A 14210-nucleotide genomic window follows, 5' to 3' on the forward strand; every position below is an offset into this window, starting at 1 on the left:
TCCCCGGTTGCGAGTTCATAATAATGTCCAGTGTGGTTTGTAGCTTGGTTAAAGGGAGTGCTGCTTTAACGCCCCTGCCCTCCAGACCCCATGGGACAGGCAGACACAGATTGCACCACAGAAGTTATGCTTCGATCACTTCATATCACCACAATGGCACAAAAACATGAATCTAAAGTATGGATCTCTCACAGATCCTCATGATAATTATTTGAGGTCACTCCAAAACTCAATATCAAATCACATATCACAGCCAGGTCTACGGATTGTAGAACAAAACAGGGACACAGACATTCTAGTTTTTTTTTTGGGGGGGGGGGGGCTGGGCCAGAGGCATTGCTGTGCTAGGTCCTTAAAAGATCTGCATCCAGAATGGATATACAACTCAGAAGATGGAAGAGTTCTGATAGTCAAAATACAGAGACAAGCCAAAGCAACATTGATAGTTAACATATATGCACCAAATCAGGAACAGGAGAAATAATTGGAGAGTACAATGCTGTATTCGACAAAGCCTTAGATAGAAAAAAACAATCAGGAAAAAAGAAGTCAGGAAACGAATTGCCAAACTCCTTTCTACAATTGGTTGAAGAATTTAGTCTGGTGGACTCATGGAGAACTAGAAACATAAATAAATCAGATTTTACTTTTTTTTCAGCAAGACATAAGTTGTGATCAAGACTAGACATGGCCTGGATATCAACAACCATGATAAATGGTTGTTTGACTTTACAAGATACTCCTAAAAAGACCAGATGGTCTATGAACTTATGGCTCTTAAAAAACCCAGGAGTTGTAGCTGACACTAAAAAAGAATTTCAAGAATTTTTTAAACTGAATATGCAGCCTGACATTTCTATGGACATAGTATGGGATGCTTTTAAGGCCTATGCGAGAGAATGGCTTATTAGACAAGATGCTTGTGTGAGGAAACAAAGAAAACAAAAGTTTACACAGATTGAAGAACAAATTGAAAAAGAAGAAGAAAGGATGAAGCTGGGATCTTCATTGGAACAAGCAAGGATCAAGATTAAAAATCTTCAGCACCAACTAGGTTTCTGGTTTCGGCTTCTCACCCAGCAGGTGCACACCGGCGAGCTCCATATGGTGCGGCCTGTTCCGTGGTGGCTTGGAGGGGATCCAGCTGTGCCGGTTCCCCCATGGGGCCCCTGTAGACGACCCCTCAGCCATGGGGCTCGAGTAGTGCTGCTCCCGAGGCATGATGCCAAGGGATTGAGGCACACTTTGCCCCAAAGGTCCTACTGCTGTGGCGCCATCATCGTACCTAGAGGCGCATACCGGTCGAGCATTCAGGAGTTTTAGCGAAAATGCAAGACATCTTGGCAATCTAACGATACCGGAAGAAATGTGAGTGAATTTTCATCAAGCGCATAAACTTTTAAACAGGCTCCAACATCCCCACACACACACCAGAGATGGGGAAGGGAGCAATATTCCCCCCCAACAAAAGAAAAACTATAATTTAAAGCCTTATTGGAATGAGAAGAGTCCGGAAAAACGTTATTTGAATGAGCAAGTGCATTGCCACACAAAGCGAACAACGATAATCTCTCTTAAGAACTTTTACAAACTTCCCGGGAAAAGAAAACAATGAGTTGACAGGGAAAAAATGGCACTGAGGAAGCTTCCTTCAGGTGCTGGCAAAGCGTCATCTCCGGGAGCGAAACCAGAAGCCAGCACAGACTTTTCAGCCATGTTAGCTGTAGCACTGCAACCCCTACTGGACCAAATGACGAATCTCAACCACAATTTTGAAACACTCCAAAAACAGATGGTAAAGAACTCTAATGGAGCCAAAAAGGTTGTTTTTAAAACATTTGTATTTGATCAAAAAGTGGACAGATTACAAAAAGAATGAACCTCTGATAAAGAACAAATCCTTAGGTTTCAAGCAGAAAAATCAGCCTATGTGCTGAGGTTTCAAGATGTTCCAGAACAAAGCGGTGAGAATCTCAAAGAAATCTTGACTCAAGCATTAGCCCCAATGACAGGTATGTAACGTGAAGAATTATTAAGCGATCTGGATGTGGTCTATAGATCATACCCCGAATACATAAAGAAGAGAAACCTACCTGGGGAAATTATAGTCAGATTCTCGAAAAGGTCTACAAGAAAAGGTCTACAAGCTACCAATAGAAACATCTTGAAGATTAAAGAGTCGGAAATAAGAGTTCTAAAGGATGTACCATTTGAAATCAGAAAAAAGTGAAGATATTACAAAGATTTAACTACATATCTACAAAAGAAATCAATAAGCTACAGATGGCTTCTACCTGAAGGAATAACATTCAAGTACAAGGATTTAAAAGAAAAGATTGACTCTGTTGATAAAGCAAAATGATTTTTGGAGAAAGTTCAAGGACTACTAAAGGATACAACAGCAGAAGAAGAGAAGAGTCATCAAGAAGAAGGAGAATACAGCTCGCGTGGCTTGAGAAGTTCAGAATTGGATACAACCAGTTCATCTGAAGAAAATTCCTCATCAGAATTGGGAGAAGCTGCACCAAATTACCCAAAGGCAAAACTGACTTTGATAAAGATAAAAAGAAGGGAAGAAGAAATAAGAAGAGAATGTAACTGAGACATAAGCACTTATCTTGCTTACTTGCTCAGAGCAAATACTTATATTATAAGCTTTTACTTACTGTTATAAACTGAAAAAGAAGTTTTTCTCATGTATGTCTTAGTATGAGAAACTTGAATAAGCATTTATTACCAGCAATATATATAATTCTGTTAGCATTTTCTTTTAGTAATGCTGTCCTGTCACCTGTAGTCTGTTAGTGTTTACCCACCCCTTGTTTCTATGGGCTGTGTAGTATAAAAGCAAAAGAAAATGTATATATATAAAAAATCTTCAGCACCAACTTAGCTGTCTCCTGACACAAGAAAATGCAAAGAAAATTATGTATACAAAGCAAAATAACTTTGAAAACGCAAATAAACCTACAAGGTGGTTTCTTATATTTCCATACAAACTTATTTATTTGTTTTTGCCAGTCACTCAAAATCTTTTCAGAAATTGAAATTGGAATAATCTGTAACAAAAAGTTTAATTTTGGTAATGGATTCATTTTTATAGCAGAAATTCTTCTTAGCTAGGACAGTTGTAATTTAGACCATCTTTCAAGATTTTTTTTTTATTTTGGACCAGGTTGTCATGTAATTGGCCTCAAATAGTGTATCATTCTGTCCTGTGAGATATGTTTCTAAATATTTGACTTGGTCGGATATTTCACATCCTGAAATTTTCTTATTATCTTCCTCTTCTTGAGTAGTTGAAAACTTTAAAATAATCATAATTTTCTTTCTGTTGATTTTTTAAATTTATTTTTATTTTTTTACTTAAAAGTACACATAAACACAATTGGAGGTTCAAACATTACATGCGTAACACTGTGTATCCTACAAAGATGTGCAAACAATGTCCACTATAAATATTACATCAACTATGAGCCAGGACGGTTCTTTAGTCTAACTCATGGTGACCAAATATAGCTACGTTAAGTTAATTTATCTTAAAGGCTGCTCTCCTCATTTCCACCCTTGATCATTGCTACATATCGTACAGTGTATATGAGCTTACACCTCTTATTCAGAAACCGCTGATTTTATAACCTGAAAAGAGTCCAAACGTGTCAATTTGCTCCATTACATGTTGGAGAGAAAGTTGGGGGTATGAAATTGTAAGGACCACACCATCTGCATAACTCTTTAGTTTAAATTCCTCTCCTTCTACTTTTAATCCTTCAATTTTGGGATCTTGTTTTATCTTAGAAGCAAAAATTTTATTCACAAGAAGAAAAGTGGAGAGAGTGGACATCCTTGATGGGTTCCTTTTTCTGTTTTGAATCCATTTGTCAAGACCCCATTGATTAAAATTTTTTGCATGTTGTTTAGTGTAGATGTTCTTTATCCAATTCAAAAATCTGGAACCACAGTTGAAATATTGCAATGTTTTTTGTTGAAAATTCCGAGACACATTATAAAAGGCTTTTCCAGCATTTTAAAACAGAAAGGCTGCTTTTTCACCCTTAAGTTTAACAAGTTCTATTGCATCGACAACAAAACGAACTATGTCTTTTTAGTACATACCAGTCTGGTCAGGATGAATTACTTTGGAGATACATTTCCTTAGTCTATCAACCATGATTGAGGCAAAAATTTTATAGTCCACATTCAACAATGAAATGGGTCTATATTATTGTGGAAACACTGGATGATTATTCTCTTTGTATATTAATGTTATATGAGCTTCTTGCCAGGATGGTAGCAATGTATTCTTTTTGGTGTAGTGGTTAAGTGTGCAGACTCTAATCTGGGAGAACCTAGTTTGATTCCCCACTCCGCCACTTTCACCTGCTGGATGACCTTGGGCAAGCCATAGTTCTGGCAAGAGCTGTTCTTGAAAGGGCAGTTCTTGAAAGAGCTCTCTGAGCCCCACCTACCTCACAGGGTGTCTGTTGTGGGGAGGGGAAGGGAAAGGAGTTTGTAAGCCGCTCTGAGACTTCCAGTGAAGGGCAGGGTATAAATCCAATCTCCTCCTCCTCCTCTTCTTCTATCATTCATAACTTTTTCTAAGGACAAAATTATCTTCTCTTCAAAAGTTTTGTAATAAATTGCAGTTAGTCCATCTGGTCTTGATGCCTTGTCGTTTTTTAGTTTCTTTTTTAAAAACTCTTTATTTATCAATTTTATAAACCATATAATATAAAATTAACAACAGTTTAAAGTAGTGAGATAATCAAAACAGTATAAAGCAAGAACAGCTATGTCAACCTGAATTACACAGATAAGAAATTTTCAAAGCTTCAGAAATATAAAAGGTTTTGGTAATAACGATTGATGGGGACGAAATTCCCTTCAGCCAGGTATTTGACCACTGCGAACCAAACTGGTTTAAAATTGAGCTGATGGCCTCCCATGTTAAGTACAGCGTTTTGTGAGGCAATTTTCCCGAAGAGAAAATGTTCCCATAATTTATTTTTCCAGTTAGACAAGGAGGGAAGTGTTCTATCTTTCAATTTTTGAGCAATCGTAACTCTGGCAATAGCAAGTAAAGTAGCAATTTGTATATTTTTTTGTTTTGTTTCCTGCAGGTTCAGACCAAACATCAAGCAAAAGGAATTCCGGGAGATCAGGTAAGAGAACACCAGTAATGATTTTAATTTGTTCTATAATTTGTAGCCAGAAATTATGTATTCCTGTGCATTGCCATCAACAATGCAAAAAGTCTCCTACAGAACCACATTTCTTCCAGCAGTACTTATTACTTTCTGACTTTATTCTGTGCAGTCTGGCGGGTGTCATATACCTGCGGTGCCTCACTTTAAAAGTATTAAATCTAATAGAGAATATTTTTGAGGTATTGTTTGGAGAGTTCCAGATGGTATCCCAGTCTTCTGGAAGAATGTGATTTCCACATTCAATTTGCCATATCGCTGAATTTTTGTTCTGTTTTGATGATGATGTAGAAAGCAGAAGTTTATAGATTTTCAAAATGAAACCCTTGTTGTTATGAGGTGGGTGTAATAGCAACTGTTCAAAGAGATTTAGAGGTTTCTCAAACACCTGTAGTTGCCTTAATTCTTGAAGAAGATGAGATATCTGAAGATAACTGTACCAAGGAATTTTATTGCCTGTTTTCGCCTCTAATTCGGCTTTAGTGAGTGGAATCCCTTTGTTTGTTAAATCCACTAGACGAGAAATCCCTGCTTCCCTCCAGTTTAACGAAATCATACCTTCCTTTCCAGGGGGAAACCAGTCTTGATTAAGGAAGGAAGAAGCCTGCAAGGGAGGAGGTAGAAGAAGTTTCCTATAGTGATCCGACACCATCAACGCTGCGTGTAAGTATTGGTTTTTCTTGCATTCTTTAGGCCTATTAGCTGGGGTCTTCCAGTATATGTCTTGAAGTGGGATCTGCTTAGTGTAGCATTCTTCTGTTTGCTTCCATGTGGGATCAAGATTGCTGTTTAAGGTTTTGACAGTGCAGGCTAAACTGGCAGCTGCGTAGTATAAAGCCAAGTCTGGGAGATCTAAGTCTCCTTGAGAAGCCGGGATTTTTAATGTCGAGAATGAAATTCTATGCTTTTTATAGCTCAAAAAAAAAATTGTTTAACGCTTTTTGCCACTTGTTAAGGTCTTTTGTGGAATGGTGATTGGCAAAGCTCTGAACAAAAATAGAAATGTTGGGAGGATGGAACTTTTAAGGCGATTCTGTCAGCCCAAGAGGGTTGCAGTTGATTCCATTTTTCCAAAGAGTTCCTCACTTCTTTGAAAGTTTTGTAAAAGTTGCAGTGTAGTACGTTTGATAAGTCTGATGGAATTGTGATGGCCAGGCATCTCCAGTTTGCCATTGACCATTGGAAAGGGAAAGCAGAATGGATCCTGACTTTCACTTCCTGCTTGATTGAGATTGGGATTATTTTTGATTTTTGAAGATACATCGTCAGTCCTGTTATGGATGGTATCATCTTGAATAAGCATTGTAATTCTTCAAGTGATTCTTCCGGGTTTGAGAGGAATATGATAATATCATCTGCATACAAACTGACTGAGTTGTTGACTTTGATGCCCGATATTAAAGGGTTTTTTCTAATGGCTGATGCTAAGGGTTCTATTGGGAGGGCAAAAAGGAGTGGTGACAATGGGCAGCCTTGTCTGGTGCCTCTCTGCAGTCTTATGGTTTTGCTCGTGTTATCATTTGTTAGAATCCTGGCTTTAAGAGAAGAAGAAGAAGAGGAGGAGGAGGAGGAGATTGGATTTATACCCCGCCCTTCACTTGGAGTCTCAGAGCGGCTTACAAACTCCTTTCCCTTCCCCTCCCCACAACAGACACCCTGTGAGGTGGGTGGGGCTGAGAGAACTCTTGACAGAAACTGCTCTTTTTCAAGGACAGCTGTGCCAGAGCTTGTGACTGACCCAAGGTCACACCAGCAGGTGCAAGTGGAGGAGTGGGGAATCAAACCCGGTTCTCCCAGATTAGAGTCCGCACACTTAACCACTACACCAAACTGTATAGCAGTTTGGTGTAGCACTACATTGACTGCATAGCACTACATTGACTGTATAGCAGTTTGAAATTTGGAACCAAAGTTCGTGGGACTCAGAAGATGTCGTAAATACTTGACTTCCACACTGTTGAAGGCTTTCTCTAGGTCAACAGAGAGAATTAAAGAATCATAGGAGTTTGCTGTGAGAGATGATGTTGTTGAATTTCTTCCATCTTAGTGTTAGTAGAAGTGTAGAGGTCTTCATAATATTTAGTGAAGCATTCTGCGATTCCAGATGGCTTGGTCAATATGATATTGTCTTTAGATCTCATTGTATGAATTCTGCGCTCAGTTTGTTTCTGCTTGACATGCCAGGCTAATCGTTTTAAATGTTTTGGATTATTTTTTTTTGCCAGTATTGTTGTTTGAGGTAAAGGAGTTGTTTCTGAATCTGCTGTTTCTCTAAGGCTTGTAGGATTTTGCAGTTGGCTTCTAGTTCTTTCCCCTGCCAGGTAAGTATATAGTTCTTTCCATGTTTTCTTGCTTCTTGCTACTTTATGCCTTTCCTCAAGGGCTTTAACAGTATTTAACAGGGTATTAACTTTTTTGTTGTTCTCTTTTTCTTTCAGATGTGCAGCCATGGAGATGATCTTTCCCCTCAGCACTGCCTTGAGGGCATCCCAGACCATGTGATGTTCCACATTGTCTGTTTCATTTTCTTTAAAATATATTTCAATAGACTGTCAAATGTCTTCCTTGCAACGTTCGTTCAATAAAATGAATTTATTTAATTTCCAGTGTCATCAGTCTTGGCTTTGTTTTAATAGATGAATTTGTACATAAGCATGGTCCGACCACATGAAGGAGCCAGGTTCTGCCTTAGCAATGTTATGCACCAGAGAATCAGAGACCTTAGGCAATTTATGACCCGGTAGTAATTCGATACTACAGTCTGAATGCCTATGGGGTGGGAGCTCGTCCGCTTCTTCCTCTTCGAAGACCCTGGCCAAGTCCTGATATTTGGGGGGAATAGAATTCAACTCGTCTTGGGCCAGGCAAACGTGGGGGGCTTCGGCTTCTGGCTGGGAACCCCACTGCTGGTTCCATAGATGCGACTTGCATCGTGGGGAGATGAATTGCACCTTCCCCTTATCCCACAGAATGTAGGGATCATGCCCATGCAGCCAGGGGCTTCCTAATACTAGCGGGAACCTAGCTGTGGGGGTAATCACGGTGTTCTTCCCAGTGATCCCCCGCCCCCAACCGTAATGGCACCGTCTTGAACTCGCAAGGTTCCTTCATCGTGGACCCATCCATTTGAGTAAAGATTAGGTGTTCGGGTAACCGCACCACCGCAGCTTCCAGCCCCGCCACTAAAGATGGATTGATGAGGTCCCTCCCGCACCCCGAGTCAATGAGGCCCCTTACTCTGATGTGGGTCCCCTTGGCTGGATTCATAAGAGTCACAGTCACGAAAAAGAGGGGAGGGTAGCTGCTCACCACTTTTGGCGCCTCCGGGATCGAGCCCTGCAGCTCTGTGCCTCTCACAGCAGGACCTGGCCTTTTCCCGCCGACTCGGGACTTTTGTCCTTGCTGGTGCTGTCCTCGGTTTCCTCCGGGGTTGCCTTAGTGAATTTTGGCTTGCCTGATGGTTTCTTCACCAGGGTTCCCACCCGCATTTTGGCTGGCTTGGGTTTTCCCGGTTTTCCAGGGCTCGATCCACTGCAGTCAGTGGCAAAGTGGCCCCGTTCCCCGCAACTTAGGCACAGCCCCTGCTTCAGGCATCGATCCCTGAGTGTTTCAGGCGGTCATACCGGCTTTCCCTTCTGGGTCAGAGGAGGGGTTGGCTTTCCTCCCACTGCAGCAATGTCTAGGCGTAGTGTGTTTAGACAGCCCTCAGCGCTCTCTTGCATCCATGCCAGGAGGGATATCAGATCCACCGTGCACAGGACTGTTTCGCAGATCTCTTGATTCAGCCCCACCCGGTACAGCTCGGCCAAGACTTGGTCTGGCCAGTTTCAGACCAGTTTCAGAGTTTAAACTCTGATGAGTATTCCCTCACTGACCACTTCCCCTGTTTTAGGGTGCGGAGGAATGCCCTAGCCTTCAGGCCAGCATTCCAGTCCTCAAACTGGGCATGCAACACCCACATAAAAGCGTCCACACTCACCAGCTCCGGGCCCCTTGCGTTGTATAAGCCCATGTACCAAGTGGCTGCGGCCTCTTTCAAGCGAGCTGTGATTACATCTAATTGGCTGCTGTCATCTGGGAACAGGTGTCTCCATTTCTCCACAAACTTCATCACCCGAACCACAAAATAGGACAACTCTTCCGGATCCCCATCAAAGGTCACCTCGATCAGATCCTTTGGGTGGTGAAGGACGGGACCCCTCGGGCTGCCTGGCCTGGGCACAGGTGCTGGCTTGTCAGCGGGTCCGGGTGCCAGAACAGCAGGCGGGCCAGCAGGTCCTGGCCCTTGGGGCGCTGGGGCGGGGAGGGTCTCCTGCGGAGGTGGAAGGGCCAGTGCTGGTTGTTGCACCTTGCGCTCCACTTGCAGTGCTCTAATTACCATATCCAGAATGGCCAGGAGTGCGTCCTCGAATTCCCATCTCATCTGGAGCCAGTCTCATTCCACAGCCTCCAGGCATTGGGCCCAATCGAACTCCACCTCTGGAGATGTGCGGCCACTGTGCGCTCTGGTGGCCGCCTCCGAGGCCCTTCTGAACGGCTGGAAGCTGGCATCGGATTGGAGTCCGATATCAAATCGACTGTCTCTGTGCGCCCCCTGTGTGAGGATGTACGTCTCCTCCATTGAGTCCGGGTTGAATTGGCCCCACCACAAGCTCCCCGGCCGATACGATTGCCTGGCCAATTGCTGCGGACCTCTCAGCGTCAGGAAAAAATGGGCCGATGACATCTTCGGCACAGTACCTAGACTTGGAGTCGGTCTTGGAGCAGTCACCGGTGGTGTGGTAGTCACCGGTACCTCAGTCTGAGTGATAGGAACCTCACTCTCTGTCATCTTAGGGACGGTTTTCTCTTCATCGTTGCTCATCTCAGCTTGAGAGATGCAAGGAAGTTGGGAAAGTAGGATTCCTAACAGAATGTCAGGACCCACAGTCAAACAACAGAGCACACACTTCTTTGAAAGTTATACTTTATTGCTAGTACTATGGTCGCAGAAATATAATCACTGTTAGGAATAACTACTACACAGAAAGCAGAGAGAGAGGGTATTCAAATGTAACCCCACCACCACCTATGGGCCAATTGGCCTGACTCTCGCGGGCAAGAAGGAGGACCAGGGCAGTTAGAGCCGAGGCTGGGAAACGAAACTAGTCACACGGTTAATTGATGGGAAGACACTACACAGGCAGGCTACAAGGTCAGTGGAGTTAATGTTAGTTAAATTAGTGTAGTTAAATGTTGTGTCTTTAAAATGAAGGTTGTAAATAAATTTTAACTATTAATATATTATAGAGAGGAGGGTGAGTATCAAAATTTGTCCAGATATCAATTGGGAAAAGAGAAGAGTGCCGGATGCAAATAACACTTGGCCAGTAGGTGTTTTAAGAGTTCATTAGTACAGTATGTTCCATGTGCTGCTTGCAATCTTGGCTTTTGGCAGGGAGTCAAAGCTATTATCCCAGCAAAGATGGAGAACTGCCAAAACCAAAGTAAAGGTAAAAAATTCAGTTTAATCCTTATATGGGTCTAATCCACACGTGAAAATATCCAATCAGTGCAGGTGGGAGTAAGTATGGTATACACAGTCAGTAAGTTAGAAAAACGACAAGGTATTTCCATTGGAGATAAAGAAAGGAGGAGGTGGGAAATTTCCCAGGTCCTGTAAGATGAAAATTCAGGGTTTTGTTCTACTATGCAGTTTTTTGGCTTATTCGCAATAGTCCAATAAAAAAAGACATGTAGCAATATCAAATCCTTAGAGATGGATAGACATCCTGGAAGTAGAACCAAATTTCTATGTCTGTTTATATTTGTATACTCAGGATCAAACTGATATCAGACATACTTGAGAAAAACAAAGCATTGAAAGTGCCTTAAAAATATCCATTCATTTGTGTTGCGAGCTTTAACCGAAGATAACAGCCTTGTTAATCCAGTACTCTCCCCCTCAGTTCAAAGAGTTATATAGGTTCTTTACATTACCGGTCGAACAGAAATATTTCCCTTCCAGGATAAGACAGTTCATCATAGCAGGGGAAGAGAAAAAAGGGGGGGGGGGGGGGGATACCTCTTTCTTAAACTGCTTCACTTATGTTGCTTTATAATGTTCTTTCTAATAAGGGAGGGTATGAGAAAAGCCAGGGAAAGTCCAAAAGGTGAGTAGTGAAAGGTCTGCTCTTACTGGCAGATTATGCCTCCCTTTCCCCACCATCTCAATGTTATCAGAGGTGTTCTAAAAGAAATCCAGATGAGCCCACCTGTAAAAACCCTTCCTTAGAAAGGGGGGGGGGGTTGAAGATGCCTCCCTCCAATGTTTATAGCAAAACATCTTCAGTAGGGTAGAGACAAAGCACAGAGTGCTCCTAGCAAGCAACTATGTTCATCCTTCGGCCCTTCACTAGGCAGTTTTAAACATTTCCCCCCCTCTGGGCAGAGAACATGCAGGGAGGAGGAAGTCAGTCCAATTGTTTTCCAGCTTACCTTTATAAATATGCTAATAGCTCTAGCAGGAGAGACAATGGGGTGGGTCAAGCTCTCCCCCTTCTCCAAGCAGGGAACAGAGATTTGGAGGATCAGGAAGAAGCTGCAGGAAACGCTTCTCTGACCTGGCCTGACTCGGTCAGTGGGTGGGGGAAAGAGAGGTAATAAAAACTCCTTGTAGCAAGGAGGAGGGCTCTTTTCCTTGAGTGCTGGATCCATGAGAGCAAACAGGACTCTTAACTGAGAAGGTAGGCATTGACCTTGCTATGCTATGCTTGCTGCAGTTGCCATAATGGTTGGGGGGAGGGCATTTCAGAGGGTGGGGGGAGAGTGTGCAGGAGTGAATGAGACCTTTGCTTTTAGGAGATTTAACTTTTCCACAAGTCATCCCCCTTCTCCTCCCTGCTTGCTTTCCCAGGGGAAGTGTCAGGGTCGTTAGTCAGGTCACACCACACAGGGCTTCATAAGAAGATAAGTGTTTATTGACGGATCCAGTACTAATGATCATGTATACAGCTTGTGTCAGGAATAGTCTTCTGTATAAGGGCCTCTGACTTATAGTGAAATCAAACATCCCCCCCAATGAGCAGAAGCCAATGGTTATGGTTCGTGCACACGGCAAAGCAAGCAAGCAAGCAATCATAGCAAAAAGCCATTCAATTACCAGCCTAGTAAATGCAGCTGGAGACTACAAGGTCAAGCCTGAGATAGCGCACAGTGGCTGGACAGGGTAGAGCTGAGAACGAGGAGGAGGGGGGAAAATCCCACATTCCAGATCCGTGACAGGGCTACCTGACATCCTACCCCTCCCAGGTTTCTTGGGAAAGCGCCAGTGGAAGCGTTTGAGAAGGCAGGGGGTGGAAACATGTTCCTCCACCACCCATTCTCTGTGTTGCGGCCCAAAGTCCTTCCATTCAATCAAATAAAACAGTTTATTTTGCTTCAGCTTAGAGTCCAAGATATCAGCAACTCCATGATGTGGTTCGCCTTGTACAAGCTGGGGAGGGGGGCAGGGTTGTTGCGGTCGCCACACATTTGGCCCGGGATCATGGCGGAGAAGGCTGAAATGGAAAACAGAATGCAAATGTCTCAGGTTTTTAGGCAATTCAAGTTCCACAGCCACCTCATTGATCTTACGTACAACCAGAAATGCCCCCACATATTTCCACCCCAATTTCCGACTGGGACGCAGTTCTTTAATGTTTTTGGTAGACACATAGACAGTGTCCCCTGGTTGGAAGTCTCAGCAGTCAGACCGTTTTTTATCAGCCTGAACCTTGTAGGCTTGTTTGCAGTGTCCAAAGTCTTACATAACACTGGCCAGGTGTTTTTCAGGCGCTGGCACCATTCTCCCACTTCCCCCTCTGGGAGTGGATCGTCAGACAGGAACGGGAGAGGCGGGGCCTCATAACCATAAACCATCATGATCTCCTAACCTTGGGTTTTTAGCTTAGTGTGGGTTATCTTTTCTTTCTCCCTAAAATTGTAGTCCCCCTATCCCCATTTTTTCTTGGTAGTTTATGTAGTATTATAAAAAAAAATATTTAAAAAAATCCCCTCCGGGGGCTTAAAAAAAAGAAAGAAGGTTTTTACAAAAAGATAGATAAAATAGATAAAATATGGTTATATGCAGATGATAAATTGATAAAGAAATTGTATGGAATAATGTTGGAAACCAATACACAGGATGAAGTGGTAAAAGGTTCTCAACTGTGGAACCCACTTTCAGGATCAATGTGACCTCTGAGCATATGCTGGGTTCCCGGTCTGCAAGCCTTCCTGTGATCCTTGAGCCCCCTGATCGAACTTCAGCCCTGGTTTGCAAAGCCAAAGCTCAGCCCTGGGAGACTGCAATGAGAGGAGCCTCTGAGCACGTGCAGAGAACTGGCTCCCTTGCGCCATAGGAAGCTAGGCTCAGAGCTCGCCTGTGCAGCCCCCCAGCATCTCCAACCAGCATCCCCCAACTGAGCACCAATCTTCCTTGGGAATGGGGCCACGCCCTCTCACTAGTCCACGGGCTCCTCCTCCTCTAAAACAACTGGGGCCAGTTTGGTGTAGTGGGTAAGTGCGCGGATTCTAATCTGGGAGAACCGGATTTGATTCCCCACTCCTCCACTTGCACCTGGCTGGATGACCTTGGGCAAGCCATAGTTCTGATAAGAGCTGTCCTTGGAAAAGAGCAGTTTCTGTCAAGAGCTCTCTCAGCCCCACCTACCTCACAAGGTGTCTGTTGTGGGGAGGGGAAGGGAAAGGAGTTTGTAAGCCGCTCTGAGACACCTTTGGGTAGTGAAGGGCGGGGCATAAATCCAAACTACTACTACTACTCCTCCTCCTCCTCCTCCTCCTCCTCTTCTTCTTCTTCTTCTTCTTCTTCTTCTTCTTCTTCTTCTTCTTCTTCTTCTTCTTCTTCTTCTTCTTCTTCTTCTTCTTCTTCTTCTTCTTCTTCATGTTGCCTTGCTCCAGCCAGCTGCCTGGGGTTGCCAACCGATTGGGTGCTGCCGGCCACCAGAAATTTCAACAGCCTCGGCG

At 43.3% G+C, this 14210-nt stretch overlaps 1 long non-coding RNA gene across 1 annotated transcript in view; it reads left to right on the forward strand.

Moving 5' to 3' along the window:
- The window catches only part of LOC107111109, a 9699-nt gene extending 2000 nt beyond the window's left edge, over positions 1-7699 (forward strand). Inside the window, exons 2-4 of the long non-coding RNA XR_001482545.1 lie at positions 5121-5162; positions 5775-5867; positions 7643-7699. This is a non-coding gene — a long non-coding RNA (uncharacterized LOC107111109). The remainder of the gene's footprint in view (positions 1-5120; positions 5163-5774; positions 5868-7642) is intronic.
- Positions 7700-14210: the final 6511 nt, after the last annotated feature.

This window comes from Gekko japonicus, unplaced genomic scaffold (genome assembly GCF_001447785.1).
Source record: "Gekko japonicus isolate JY-2015 unplaced genomic scaffold, Gekko_japonicus_V1.1 scaffold679, whole genome shotgun sequence".
Classification (NCBI taxonomy): domain Eukaryota; kingdom Metazoa; phylum Chordata; class Lepidosauria; order Squamata; family Gekkonidae; genus Gekko; species Gekko japonicus.